Source organism: Leuresthes tenuis, unplaced genomic scaffold (genome assembly GCF_036924035.1).
Source record: "Leuresthes tenuis unplaced genomic scaffold, fLeuTen1.0.hap1 SCAF_14, whole genome shotgun sequence".
NCBI classification, from domain to species: domain Eukaryota; kingdom Metazoa; phylum Chordata; class Actinopteri; order Atheriniformes; family Atherinopsidae; genus Leuresthes; species Leuresthes tenuis.
The window spans coordinates 18533868-18548142 of record NW_027325368.1 but is presented as its reverse complement, the minus strand read 5'-3'; the positions used below and the strand labels follow the sequence as shown (position 1 = coordinate 18548142).

The window sequence follows — 14275 nt, the reverse complement described above, 5'->3', positions numbered from 1 at the left end:
CAAATGTCAAGTGGGATGAAAGGCTTGCAAGGAAGGTTTTTAAAATGGGAGGATGGGGGAGGGGCTTACCATTACCAACTGTCTACCAGTTTTGTTTCTGTGCAACTAACTTATTTCTCCATCTGGGAAATTAAAAAAAAAATCCCTCAGCGACACAATGATACATAATTCATCTCTAAATACAATTGTTCATGTGTTAAATGGAGCAAAGTCAGGAAATAAGATATAAAAATTACCCAAAAAACTGTTATCTCACAGTCATTTTTCATCTAAGGAGCTACATTGCTCTGTTTTCATCCCACTCGTCTATTTATTCTCCCATTAACACGTCAATTCAGACATGTTTTCAAGGCTGCTTTTGCTTTTTTAAAATAATACTAATCTGTGCTCTACTGTCTTCTTCACAGAGCTATTTGCATTGCTGTGGATTTTTCTTTTCTTATAAGTCTTTATCTCCATATCTGCTTCATAAAAAACAGAATTTACTCAACAAGTAATAAAGAGCCTTGGACAGACATGAATTCTGCCATTAAACACAGAGGTTTGCATGTTGCAGTTGTGTGGCTTTGACCATCCCATTGTAACTTAAACATCACCGACAGTTAAAACTCAGCACTTTATCCATTCATCAGAATGCCATTCAGCAGCACAGATTATCATCTTAAGTCATTGCCAGACCACCCTCTGGAGGCTTTTTACACAATTATGTTTCATGGTAAAGGCATTTAAGATGCTTTAGAGAGCTGAATCATGATGAAAAGAAGAAGTAAATGCAACATGACAACAATGATAATTGCACAGAAATTATTTGCAAATCATCTAAAGCCTGTTTATATTCGAAAGTAGTGTGAAGACGACACACAGTAGCACAAATAGAAATGTAGGCATTTTAGTAATATTTGAAGATCGTATACTCAGTTTAAATGTTATGCAGAAAAGTTGACAACAAGAGACTGTTAGTGACGCTACTAATAAACTACTTGCAAATACTTGAGAGGATGACAAAAGAGCATCCCAGCAAGACTGAATCTTTCACAAGTAGTCACTGCATCTAAAAATGGGTTCCCAAAGTAAACATAATGATCCTCAGCTTCCAATGTTTATCGTAAACATGAAATTTGATAATCTACGAGATATTATGTTATCAAAAGCTGGAGCCAAACAAATTCCTCAATGCAGGGAACAAGGCCAAAAATAAGTGGCCTGCTTAGTGGGCATCATCTTCGAGCCTCTGGTTGCAACTGCATCAAAAAGCAGGCAAGAAAATCACAGTGTAGTGGAAATCACTAGTTTACCGAGTAAAGCATTGCCATTTTATGTTTCTAGAAGCGATTTTGATGTTTAAGCTCAATGCCTCTCTGCCCAGGATACATATAAACGTAAGAGCTTGAATAAGGGCAACTGGACTTCCTCTTGGATCTTGAAGCCGTTTCACCTCTCATCTAAAAAGGCTTCTAAGTGAAAACAGAAGCTGAATTAACCGGCAAAACTAAGTGAAATGTGAGATTTCCCAGAGGAGGCAACACCAAGCCACGTTCAAAAACAAATACTACTGCACAGGAGTTCTGAAACATTAAGATAAGAAATGATAAAGTTTCTCAGTTGTACCATGTGAAACTTTGTGCTCAAAGGATTTGCAGCTCACCGGGTTGTTTTTCACTGACATGTCACAAGGTGTCGAAACTTTTTTGGGAGTTATTTGCATTATTATCATCATGCAGTACGCCCCCTTTCAGACTGTTAGATGTATTACAAACGCCTTGTAAAATTCAAATGACATGTTTTGTACGTAATGTCACCTTTGACCTGCGGTGGAGGAGAAGAGCGGAATGGACGTACTGAAGTAGATAAAGAGCTCCATCGTTGAGTACAAGAAGCAAATATAACCAAGTCAACGGCACTGGCCGAATGTTTGATGAGGAGCGATGCACACTTGTTATCAGGCTATTTGCTGTGTGACAATTTCCTGGAAATATTTTTTTAGAGCTGATTGGTATGAGGTCCATATCGGTTAACACAAGTAAACAGAGGAGGGTTGCATGGCAATGATATTCACGAGATAGTTTAAAAGTACGCTTCAGAGTCCTGCAAAACTGTGATAATATACTACATCTTTTAAACAAACAGAAAACACTCATCATGCAAGCAAACAAGGCAACGATGCACAGAATGTCAGAATATATACAGTCGGGCAGATGAAGGTAGCTGTAAACTCTCGACTTTTCACTTTAGCATTTTAAACCTCACAGTCATACCAATCGCATGTACATTTCCCAAAAGTCTTGTTTCAAATATCTCTGGAAATTAGCCAGCACAGAGTCGATATGTGCACTGTGAAGGCGTAAGTCTTTTTCTACTAAGCTTCTATTTTAACGCTGTAGTCTAAAAACCATGTAATCATGTTAGAAGGCTCTTGTGAAATGTGTTGCACTTTACAGAAAGGAGGAAGTCAGCAAGCAGACAAAGAGATCTGAGAGTTAGGGCAGAGAATGCGTCTCCATGAGGCAGAGAAAGTGTGTGTGTGTGTGTGTGTTTCTCCCCTGAAGCACGATTGTTATGATAAGCAAATTACAGATTGTGTCGAGGACATCCGCATTACTGCAGGTCCCTCATATTCCTGCAACATGCATCATCATTTCATCACTTTAGACGAGTCAAAAGCGATAAGAAAAATCACCATGTAATTTAAACAAGGTGGTATCTGTTATGCTTCATTCAGTGAGCTTAAGTACATATATTTCTTTATTATGCTCTTTAAATCTCCCATGGTGCCTCGCTAATGTAAAAAAAATCATGGGAACTATGAGATGTTCCAGTTGCTCTTCATAACTAATGCTGTTATCACAGCAAAATCCTTGTTTTTTCTTTTCTTTTTCTTCAACACAGTATAATGTGATGATCTGAGGTGTTAAATCATATTTCAGTTTAACCAAAGCCCTGAGCGAGTCTACTGACATTCGTAAGAAGGCCTCTCTTTCCGGTACGCAAAGTCAACACAGAAAAGAGTGACATAAAAGACTTGAGTTGAGTCTGAAAATGAAAAGTGGGAGCAAAAACTTGGTTTATGACAACTGAGGCCACATCTAAAATGCCTCTCAGTGTCCCGAGTAAGACAAGCAGGTCTGATTCAGTTTTCTTTATAAGGTTTCTATGGTTTTGACCAACACGAGAGCAGAGCATGGACAATATGTGTGGCTGTGTGAAAGACAGCCATATAAGCCATATTGTGTCCCAGAGGACAGATGAGCCCATGCTGCCCTCTGGTTTGAACTTACAAATGGGTCCAAAGTGATATTTTTTTAAAGCCTTTTCCAAATACAAGGCAGCCAGTACAATGTGGAAAACTGTGAGTGTTTGATCGTCAACATGTTTATGACTCTGCAATCACTGTCATGATGTAAACATGACAAAAACATTGTTTAATCGAAATGCCATGTGAATATGACTCCTTGATGCTATCTTGGATTACTTCACCAATTTAACTTTGCACACACATAAGGGACCAAAAAAGAAAGGAGAAAAGAAAAAGTGAACACAAATGACTCAACAGAGGCAGATTTCCTTTTTTTTGATCGACACGTTCTTCCTCCATGCAGCAAAAAAAAAAAGCTACGTTAGCCATGATGCAACTCAACTTGATTCACGAGTCGATTTGGGTCATGTATCTTGGAGGTTTAGTCAGAGATGACTCCCACAACCTTTTGCTTTTCAGACTTTGTTGCCTCCCTCTGGAGTTACTCCATACTAAATTTCTTTTACATATAGTTTATTAAGGTATTCCTCAATTCTTGTGTCTCAGACTCATTTTGAAATGGGACTGTTTACAAAATTGACTTGATTTCTCATCAATCTACACGCCATTTCTCATGCACCTTTGAAAACGTAGCCTTAAGTCTCCAGGGAATGATCCTGCAAGCTTGGCGTGCTTTGTTTTGGAAGTTTATCCTGCTCTTTTCAACAAAAATGATGTGCAGCCATTTTCAGGTAACTCCACGACTCTCTCGGCATCACTCCGGGACTTTCACAGTTTCCCCAAAGCCACTTCTGTTAGTTCTTGTGCTTCGAGTGCTTTGGGTCATCATCTTGTTGAAATGTAAAGCTTTGCCCCGGCTTGAGATTCTCTTTAAAAAATATTTCACTTGGGATTGGTCCTTATTTTTTGGCATTTATCTTCCCTTCCTTAGTTTCCAGAACAACATCCCCACAGAATAATGATTCCGTTGCTATGTTTGAAACATAAGGATGCTATTAAAGAGGCGGTGCACAGAGCCCAGAGCTCAACTGCAAGTGTCATAAAAATGTATCTGAATAATTGTAAATTCTTTATTCTGTTCAATGAACAAACCCTGTGGACATAAAAAATATATGACTATACACTATGGATTCACATTTGACCTGCGTTCTGCCAAAAGTGCTCTAAAAAACTATAAACAAGGGGCCAGAATACTTGTATAAATTAGATAGTTTCGTCTTTTATTTATGAACATAACAACACCACAAACAGCTGTTTTTCTTTGCCATAGTGGAGGATTGTTTGAAAATTGATTATAAGTATAACAAAATGTGGAAAACGTGAAAGGGTCTGACAACTTTCTGAATTCTCTGTGTACGGTACTACACAGCAGTACTCCCCCAACACCTGGAAACAGACTTTGATGTGTGAAATTGCTGCAGTTCCCCTTTAAGTCAAGTTTTCCAGCCATAGGAAATACATGTGTCAAGAACTGATAAAGAGTAAATCCTCTGTTTTCACCTCTCTACCAATCCATCAGTATGAAAACCATTGTTTTGATATATTTTCATTACTGTCATTTCACGATATTCAGATTAAAGACAGAAAAAAATTCTATCCCAGGTGATTTTACACAACAGACAACGTAATCTTATAATCAGAGTGCAAACATGTAGATGATGTTTTTTGTTCTGTTTGGCTTGAAATATGCTAAAAGTCTAATGCCACTACTGCTGATAGATAATTGTTGATTCGACCTTTGTTTTTACAATTATCTACTGCATGACATTAATTAACTCATATCCCGTGGATGACCTTGTCCCTTGATCAATAGTTATTAGCTCGGGGGTCCTCAATCACTTCCGCAAAATAGGGAGACTTAAATGACAGGTATTTTTAATATAAATAAATAAAAGTAAACAAACAGGTCTATGGCTGTTGTTTTATCACACATTTACTTTTAAAGTTTAATTTACAGTCATTTAGATAATTTAATTTCGCGAATAATCTTAAAACAGCCAAACAAACGCCCTTGTATTTATTTTCCAACCTCCACACTCAATGAGAGCGTAACACGGTTACGGTGGGGTCAGTGACCGCGCACGCCGCCTGTTTATCTGTATGAGAGGTCCTCGGGAGCGCGCCCCCCCTGGCCAAGGAAGGTGAGCGAGTGTCTGGAGGGGAGGACTCGGGAGCGCGACCAGCCGAGGGATCGATCGGATTAAACTCGATTTGAGTGAAATTAACACAAAGGAGAGGAGAGCAACGCACACTAGTCGACGAGGTCGCGGATGCGAGACACGCCGGAGAAATATTTAATGAAAAACAAAAAAAACTTGAACTTTTTTCCTCTGTTTATTTATATTTCAAACTGAAAGGACCACGGTGGATTTTTTTTCAAGCAAGCGGAGATACTACCCTAATAACGAGGAGTTGATTTGATAAAAAGCCCGAAGTGACCGAGCTTGTTGGGTAAGCTAACAAATGCCCCTCTCAGTGAGTGCATTTTCATATTTTCGAGCACATTACAGCACGAGTAAGATGTTTCGTAGTAACCACCGGTGTAGGATGAAACCCGTTTATATTCCCTGTGAATAGTAAGTTTTCCATACTTTTCAACCCAATCGGACTGTAATCTGCCGTGTGAGTTGTGTTTTTCAAGCCGACGGGCTTTCCTTCAGGGCTAACTCTCAGGAAAGATCATTTACAGGACTGCTGGTTAATTCAGCTTCTGTTTTAATTTCTCATTTAAGCAGAAAGTCATTGAAGGTCCATGTAGCTGCCATGCCGACATGCTAACAATAGCAAGTTTAGCTTTGCCACCCGCTGCATCGTTCACACTCACAGACGCACAACAGTCCCAGTTAGTTAGTTGAAAAGTGGAAAGAATTTTGTTCAGGATTCCAAGGAGAGTTTCACTGTTTCTTTGGCTGTTTCCCTCACAACTTATTGGATTTTGTTATATACAATATTGGCATAATTCAGTTTTAAAGAGTAAGTGTTAGCTCTGTTAGCTAATTGTGTTGAAGCTTCCAGGAGACACGAGGTGGCTCGAGCGTAGAGGTGAGTCACTAGCCTACTGAATGAGCGGAGCTCTCTGAGGGAGATTCCCAGCGGAGAACACTTGGCAGATAAAGCCAGCGTCGCCTGGCATGAGTTGAATTAAATGTATTTTCCCTTTAAAGTTTAGATATTCATTCAATTTCTTCTCGTTATAAGTGTTTTTGTGGTAAATGGGACGGTGTAAAGTGTTTGTAGTAGTCGCTAGTTTTATTGGACGGAAGGGACAGAGCAGTGGAGGAGAGGAGGGGGGAAGCTGTGAGGCCAGGCGGTCATTCCACAAAATCGTGTTTTTCACGTTGTTTCTAACCAGCTTTATGTTATCAAATCATTTTTAATTTGTCCAATTGGGGCTATGGTGTCAATGGGAAGCTTTGGGATGGCGAAAAAAGTGTTTTTATGCAAATAAAACCGAGAGGAGCGTTCCGTTCCCTAGTCCGGAACGACGTGCGAAATACCGCTGATAGGCTAATTAGCCGTGCTAGCCGCTGGAGGTTGGCCCAGTGCTGGGACGCAGAAGTTCAGCTAGCCTGTTAGCCAGCTCTCATCCTTATTGTGTACGAACGAAGACCACTTATTAGCCCCCTCGAGCTAAACACGAACCTGCTCGGGGCGGTTATCGTTCGCTCTGTTGTTCGTGGGTAAGAAAGACAACTTTACACATCTTTCGTCTCACTTTTTGTCGAGGTTTGGAAGAAAAAAAAGGCAAAGTGTACGTTAAATATTCTCTTTGGGTTTTTCCGCGTTTTGTAATGAGCTTGTTGGTAGTTGCGTTGCGTCCGGGGATCCAAGTTTGGTAACCACTACGTCTACACTTGTTACTCGGTGTGGACAGGAGAAAATGCAGCCCAAAGCACCTGCCAGTGGTATTGTACTTCATCTTGGTTGCAGCTGCTCATGTTCATGCCATACAAACAAAGTTACATTATTTAATTCAGAGCCGTTTGGCGTCATTTCGTGTGTTTGTTCCGCTATCCCGCAGTCTTTCTCTATTATGCGTCCTGTAAACGGTCAACTTGCATAATGGTCACCCTGCCGCTCTCATGCAACTCTGGAAGCGCTAAAAAAAATCTCTGGGAAATAAGCATTTATCATCTAAGCAGTCGTTGGCATTTATTCTCACGTTGTAATTTAATTCACTGAGACTTTCAGTGTTATTGTGCTGGTTTGTTATTTCTCCGGCTGCAGTTTGCCAGAGAGCCAGGAGCTGCTACCCCCACCACCTTGTGTCTGTGAGCCAAGATGGCAGCTAGTCATGTTTAGCGGGCCACAGAGGGAGAGATAAGAGGCCCCGACCACACACACACACACACACACAGCACACAACAGATGTTCAGCACTATTTGGTCTCTCTCCCTTTCTTTTCTTGTTTTTAGAACTGAAAACGTTTTCCTCCTTCAGCCACAAGGCTGGCTTGGTTTGTTAAAGAGGAAGCTGTTTTGGACCAAGCTGGAACTTTAGTTGAAAAGTTAGTCCCTCAATGATGATGTCCTTTTTTAGTGAAAAATCTTAGCAAATATATATAAATATATATATTTTTCTCAAATTAAACGACTTGAAAACTAGAATTGTTCCTTAAGTTGTGTTGGTGAGCTTGAGTTGCTTGTTGGAAGTAACTCAAGCTCCCTCTTTTTATTTTGTCCATCTCAAAACTGTGATTTTTGACACATTCAGATTTTTTTTTAACCCAGGAAATCCTTCCTATCTGATGCTAAGAATACATTGGACAGCATGCAGTGGAATGACTCAGATCCTATGTAAGCATTAAGATACCATAGTTAATTTAGATTTCACAGTGTGATGCAATTAAATTTGCAGTGTAATATCCATGCACGGGCACCCATTCTCCTTTGTTGCCTGCACAATATCTGCTTTAAACGTTTCCACGACCGTAATGTGTTACCACTATCTGGTGGGGCTGTGTTCTTTAGTTTTGGAAGAATGGAAAAATACACTGTATAGAGCAGGTGTCCTTCAGTTTGTCAGGTTTTTGAAGAAGCTACTCCCTGTTGTTTTGACCTATGAATCATAAGTGTGGCCAGTGTTGATTATCTGAAAACACTTGGAAGTGCCATCTTGTTTTGACCTTATAACCAACTCTTCATGCTGGCTTGGAATAGTTCAGAGTAATGGAACGAAACTTCTGAAAGTGTAGGAAAGGGGCTGATGAAGAGAGGTCGAAGGTGATATGGATTTGTGTACATGAGAGGACTGCTTTCTAGTTTTGTGGTATGTCTTTGCTTACATTATCAGACTATTAGTTTTGGCAAGTAATGCTTCTCTGTATTCAGTGTTTGTTTGCTCTTTTAACTGCTACTAATCACATCCCACTACAGCCTTGAACTCCAAGGTGCATGCCTACAGTTAGTGATTTAGAAAATGTTTCTGACTAATCTCGATTAAAATCGGTTCATATTTTCTCTGAGCTTGATAAAAGCTGCTGAGTGTTTTAAGTGAACATGGATTAATCTGGAGAAAAGTTGGGGGCTGTGATTGAGGACAGTTCTCTGGAGACTGAAGGGAAGTTTACACTTTTAATACACTGTTACACCCTCTGAGTGTGAAGTAAAGTAACTGCTAAATGTATCTAACATGTGGTTTATTCTGTAGTTGTCAGGAAAGATTACTCGATGTGGGGATGATGGTCAAGATGACCTCGATTCTGTGTTTGCATCGGAAACAGTACTTACTGTGACATTTGAAAAGATCAAAAATAAAAAAAAAATGATTCAACTTTAAACAAATTGGGAGATGCAGAAAGAGCGCGTTGACCTTGGCAGAAGAAAAATAAATGGCATGTTTTCCATTTAAGTGAGTTTTTTTTAAAGTGTGTTCAAAAACCATTTTATTGTGTCTGCATGTGTCCAGTGAGCCCACAGGATGAGAGTAGTCATCCGTAGTTACTCCACTAAAGCAGAGGTTTAATGTTCTCTGCTGTTGGTTGGAAAAAAAACTATATGCAGTTAGCCCCATCATCAATTGAAATCAGTCAAAATAAGTTGTGAGATATTGGCACAAATCCAGTGATGTGCATCCCATAACGCCTGTTCCTTCACATTTCCACAGTATTCATAGTGAGCAGAGCTACAAAAGGAGCTATCACTTAGGTCATTGTTGAGGAAATGTCCCAAAAGTTTGGACCCGTTTTAATGCTGCGCTTTTACACTTTTGTAAATCCCTGATTGCACTTTTCTTGATTCTTAATATTTTGACTTTCTTTGCTCCCTGCAGAAGCTCCATCAGCAGCCGTTTGTGCTCTGGGCCTTGTGAATTATAATTATCTGCAAAAAGTTGATACTTTCTGTGACTGATTCCTTTGCCATCTGGCTGTTAAAGCACTTTGGAATCAGTTCACAGCCGTCAAGCAAGCCTGTGTTACTGATATCATTCTTGAACTGGAAGTTGAGAGTTCACCAGAAAAAGAACATTCAACAAGTATTTTTTTTTTTTGCTGCCCTGTTATCAAGCAGCAGCTGCTTATGTTTAAAGACGTTTTCCGTAATTGTTGCGATGGGTTTTGGGTTTACTGCAAGATTTGCTTCCTCTTAAATCCCTCCCACGTTTCAGTTATTTTCTGATGGAGCTTGAAAGTAAATACAGACACCCCATTTGAACCAGACAGATAGATTTTGCTGGTGGATGCCACAAATTTCAAGACAATTGGCCAAAATTGAGCTGCTTGTACTGTCTCTTGGTCAGATAGCACAATGCGGTGTGCTGCAGCAGACGTTTAAGTGTTTAAAGGCTGATGTTCCATGTCTGAGCTGGAGTATTGGTGTTTGTTAAGGTGGCCATTTTGTCTCCTATCATCATGTGTCATGGATGGCAGCACTGTTAGCAGAGATGAGAAGTGGTGCTGTTGTTTGCCTCTATCTCTTTCATCTTTGCCATCTATCGCTCCACCTCCACCCACCCACTCTCTGCTCAAGCATGAGCCTCCCTCTTCTTTCTTCTCTTCATTGTCACCTTTCTCTCTTTTTTTTTTCTCTCTTCATCTTTCGCTGCCTGTCGTTTCCTTCCCTCCCTCCCTCCAGTCCTATCATTTCCAGCCAAAAGGTTAGCGGGGGTCTTTAGCACCGTGGTGACATTCAAAACTGAGTGTCATCGCTGTCTCTCTTGCTCTCTCACCTGTCTCGCTCTCTGTCCCCTCCTCCTCCGAGTTTGCATCCCCCACCCCCATCATCCTCCTGCAGTGAGGGCCTTCTGGACCAAGTGCTGTGCCTAGAAGAGAGGTTGGCATAAATACAGCTCTCAAGTATTTGTGTGTGGGCTGCATGTGTTTTCTGTATGTTGAAGGAGACAGCCTGTCAAGTACATCTCTGACCCATATGTGTGTGTTCTCCTTTTAATCTGTCTTTGACCTCTGCCGGTGTAGATAATGTGGCATATCCTGTTTTCTCTTCATCCCTCTGCTCTCCACTAACCCTGCTGCTGCGGGGAAACAAATAAGCCAAGCTAAACCCAGGGCCTCTCCGCTCAGAAATATGTGGGAGTTTTTCTGCCGTCGGCTCCTGATGAATCCCATTGCTAAAAAGTGGGGTCAGTGCTACGAAAATCTCATCAGTTTTCCCGGCACTTGCTGTCGTTTAACGGCACTGGTGTGGCGCCCGCGTTCCCCTCAGCATTTTCTATTATCATTTCTATCAAGTGATTCACAGGGCTGATGAAAGGTTAAGTGCTGCTTGCTTGTGGAATCAACATCCAGTTAGAAAGGTGGAGATGGAAGGTCATGGAGAAGAAAGATGGATGACCAAAGAATAATGTTAACAACACACCAGGAAGGATGTATTGTCTTAATTTATTTAAATGTTTCCACATCTCTTCTGAACTGAACTGAATTGTTTATATTTATTGTTGCTAACAGTGGCTTTTTTTCCTTTTTTTATCGGATGACTCAAAAGGTCATCTGGCTGAAAAATATTCTCAGCTGTAGTTGTGGGACTTTACAGGAAGGACAGGAAGTTAATTTGTTGTTCGTAGTCAGACAGGCGGAGTGAGTACGGGCACTGACCAATCTCTGGAGATATACTCCAGGTTGGCCTGTCCCATTGGTTTAGAAGGCCATGTCAATAGCAGTGATTGATAAGGCAGTAATGGGGGTTGGACTAGAGCTTGGTCTGTAATCGGTGTTTCTGAGCCTTCCTATTTACTCTTGCATAAAATGGTCATAAAGCATTTTCAGTTTAGTGGGAAAATACCATCAAATCTGATTCATATTTTCTGTAAAAATGAAAATCTAGATTGAGGATGAGGAAAGCCCTGCCTGTGATGTTTGTGTGTTGCAGAAATGTTTCCAACCCCCCCCCCCCCCCCCCCCTTTTTGTCTGTCTCAGAACATCCCCAACAACCCCAAAATGCTGGTGTGGTTTCTTTAATTTTTTTTTCTTTTTCTTTTTCTAAAAAGCCCAGTAAAGATTCCCAGTCGGTGACAGATCCTGTAGATTTGAAACGTATACCATCTTTGAACATCTGACCAAAGTTGCAGGGTTTTCCCCTAAAAGCCTGTTAACTTGTACCACAGCGCTGAATCATTTGCATCACTGAGCAATAATTTCCCCCTCACCTGTAACTCTTTAGTCGCTGATCCTCGTTTAGAAGTGTGACTGCCACAGTCCGTTTCTGATCGTAACTCAAACACCAGCATTGGAATGTTCACATAGAAACATGTGAGGAAGGAGTTTGCTTTAATTGAAGAGTCTGTCATCTCTTGCTGTTGGAGAGCCATGCTGGTGGGTTGACTGTGACACAGAGTAGTTGGTGAAGTTTAAGGTGTAGTACGGTCATTTTACTGTAGCCAGTCTGGCACAGCTGTCGGCACTGGCTGTCTAGAGGTTAGGTTCATTCCACCAGACCTTTTACTGCGACCTTCCTCTTGTCCAGAATTGCATGTCAAAGCACCTATCGTATATGACTGGAGTTTGCATATATTGAGGTCAAATTTGAAACTTAATCTTTTCTCAGTGTACCATAGAGCCTGTAGAGAGCTGCAACTGGAGCTAAAACTCAGAAAGATAGGGGTTTTAATTTATTTTAGATTCATTCCTCTTGCATTGAGCTTTTGTTTCCACAACATATGCTTTGTAGAATAAAAATCAGCCAGTCTTAAAATCCTTTCATGATTTCATGGGTGATGAAGTCGATTACATTTCATTACATTGGGAATGTGGTTGGTTTACACCCCAAGTTCCCAACTATATATTGAAGTTTCCTTGGTCAAGATACTTAACCCCACTTTGCCCCTTCATTGTGTTCCTCAATTGTGAGTTCCCATGGATATGAGTGTCTACAAAATTAATGACTGAATACATACAAGTAGAAACTTCCTAAGATCTGCAGCAGTGTGGATATCACTATTGTTAATTAATCTTGTAGAGGAGATTGGTCATAATTTGGCCCTTTTCTGTACTCAGTCCAGCTTCAAACCAGGGCCAAATGAATACTCTTGTTGAATGCCGATTGAAAGGTTTTTCATCATTCTAGAAGGCTTTTAATTGTTAACCACAGATATAATAATGATGGTTGATAATGGTAATTTATAGTGCCAGAATGCATGCTGTTCCTCTGTTTGGTCTCTCCCTTTCAGGACCATCGTCAGTGAATCGCTCACTTAAAGACATTGGCTTAAATGAGTGATTTACACAGGCTAGAGTCAGTTTCAGAAACCCCATAACAGGTTCTTAAGCTCAGTGAGCACATGCACGCGCTCACACTCGCATACACGCACACGCTCTCTCTCTCTCTCCACTGGCAGGTTCCTTGGCCACCCCTGTGGCCTACTTCTCTCTCTCTCTACGTGTCTCTTGCCTCCATGTCCTCTGGGATCAGACTGAGAGCCGGCCAGTGGTTTTTCCTACCACATGGTAAAGGCAGGGAACAGATTGGATAAACACAGCCCTTTCCTGCTGACCCACCCCCGCCGACCACCCCCTCCCCCAAACACACACACACACACACACTGCATGCTACACACACACACTGTCCATTAACAAAGCAGCCGTGCGTAAAATAACCAGATTTTCTCTAGCTTCACTGCTTCTTTCTTTCTTCTCTCGCTCTCTTGATCCCCCCCACCGCCACCTCCTCCTCCTCTTCTCTCTTCCTTCCTTCCGGGCCTCAAATCCCAGCCCCAAACACACGGCCCTGCATCCCCTCACTTGAGCGTAATTACACACACAGCTAGCCAGCTCCTGCATGCTGTCCTCCATTTGGGAACAAAGGTATAAATTATAGTGGCTTAGATCCTAGTGGAAATGGGAGGTGGGTGGGGGCACACGTGTCCTCCATAGGAAGAGGGAGATCACTCACTCTTTCAGGTGCCTAGTTTGGTTGCGTCTGTTAAGCTGTCGTTGTAGTAAGTTTCTTTGGCTTGGGTTTGTTTGTCTGTGTCTGTCTGTGTCTCTGAGGAAACATGGTGGTGTTGACATGGCAGAGCCTGTAGTAAAGCCTGGAGGCTACAGACAGTTTAGCTGCCAAACTGTTGACAGCACAGACAGAACTGCATTGAGCTGCTGTTGACTAATCTCCTGACCTTCTTCCCTCTTCCACCACAGACGAACACTACATACACCAAGTGATTTGGAGCTTTTTGGTGAAGTGTGACTTTCCACTTGTGTTCCGACTGCAGAAAGGGAAGAAATGGTACAGTCAGAGCAACTGGTTGACTGTTAATCAGGAAGTCTTAGACATGTTTAGAGCATTAAAAAAGGACAAGGTGTGGCATGGATAGCATAATGCTTGCAGGTTTTCATTCCAGGCCACATTTACAGCACATGACGTCACCAACAAGCCTGCACACACATTGTGAGAACTTATCTATTATGTCACCTGATGAAGCGTCTGGATGGGCTGAAAATGTGAAGACTTTCAGGAGTGTGGAACACTGTCTGCTCATATTTATAGAAATTGGTTATTAATACTAGATGATTTTCCTTTCTAAACTCTTCAACGTCTCAATATTGTGGAGCCTTAGGGTATTACAGAAAT

General features: G+C 41.2%; 1 protein-coding gene across 1 annotated transcript in view; it reads left to right on the top strand.

The window, feature by feature from the left end:
* The first annotated feature begins 5320 nt into the window (after positions 1-5320).
* Positions 5321-14275, top strand: part of chd7 (chromodomain helicase DNA binding protein 7) — a 64323-nt gene continuing 55368 nt past the window's right edge. Inside the window, exon 1 of the mRNA XM_072363707.1 lies at positions 5321-5704. The gene's annotated coding sequence lies outside the window, so the exon portion shown is untranslated. The remainder of the gene's footprint in view (positions 5705-14275) is intronic.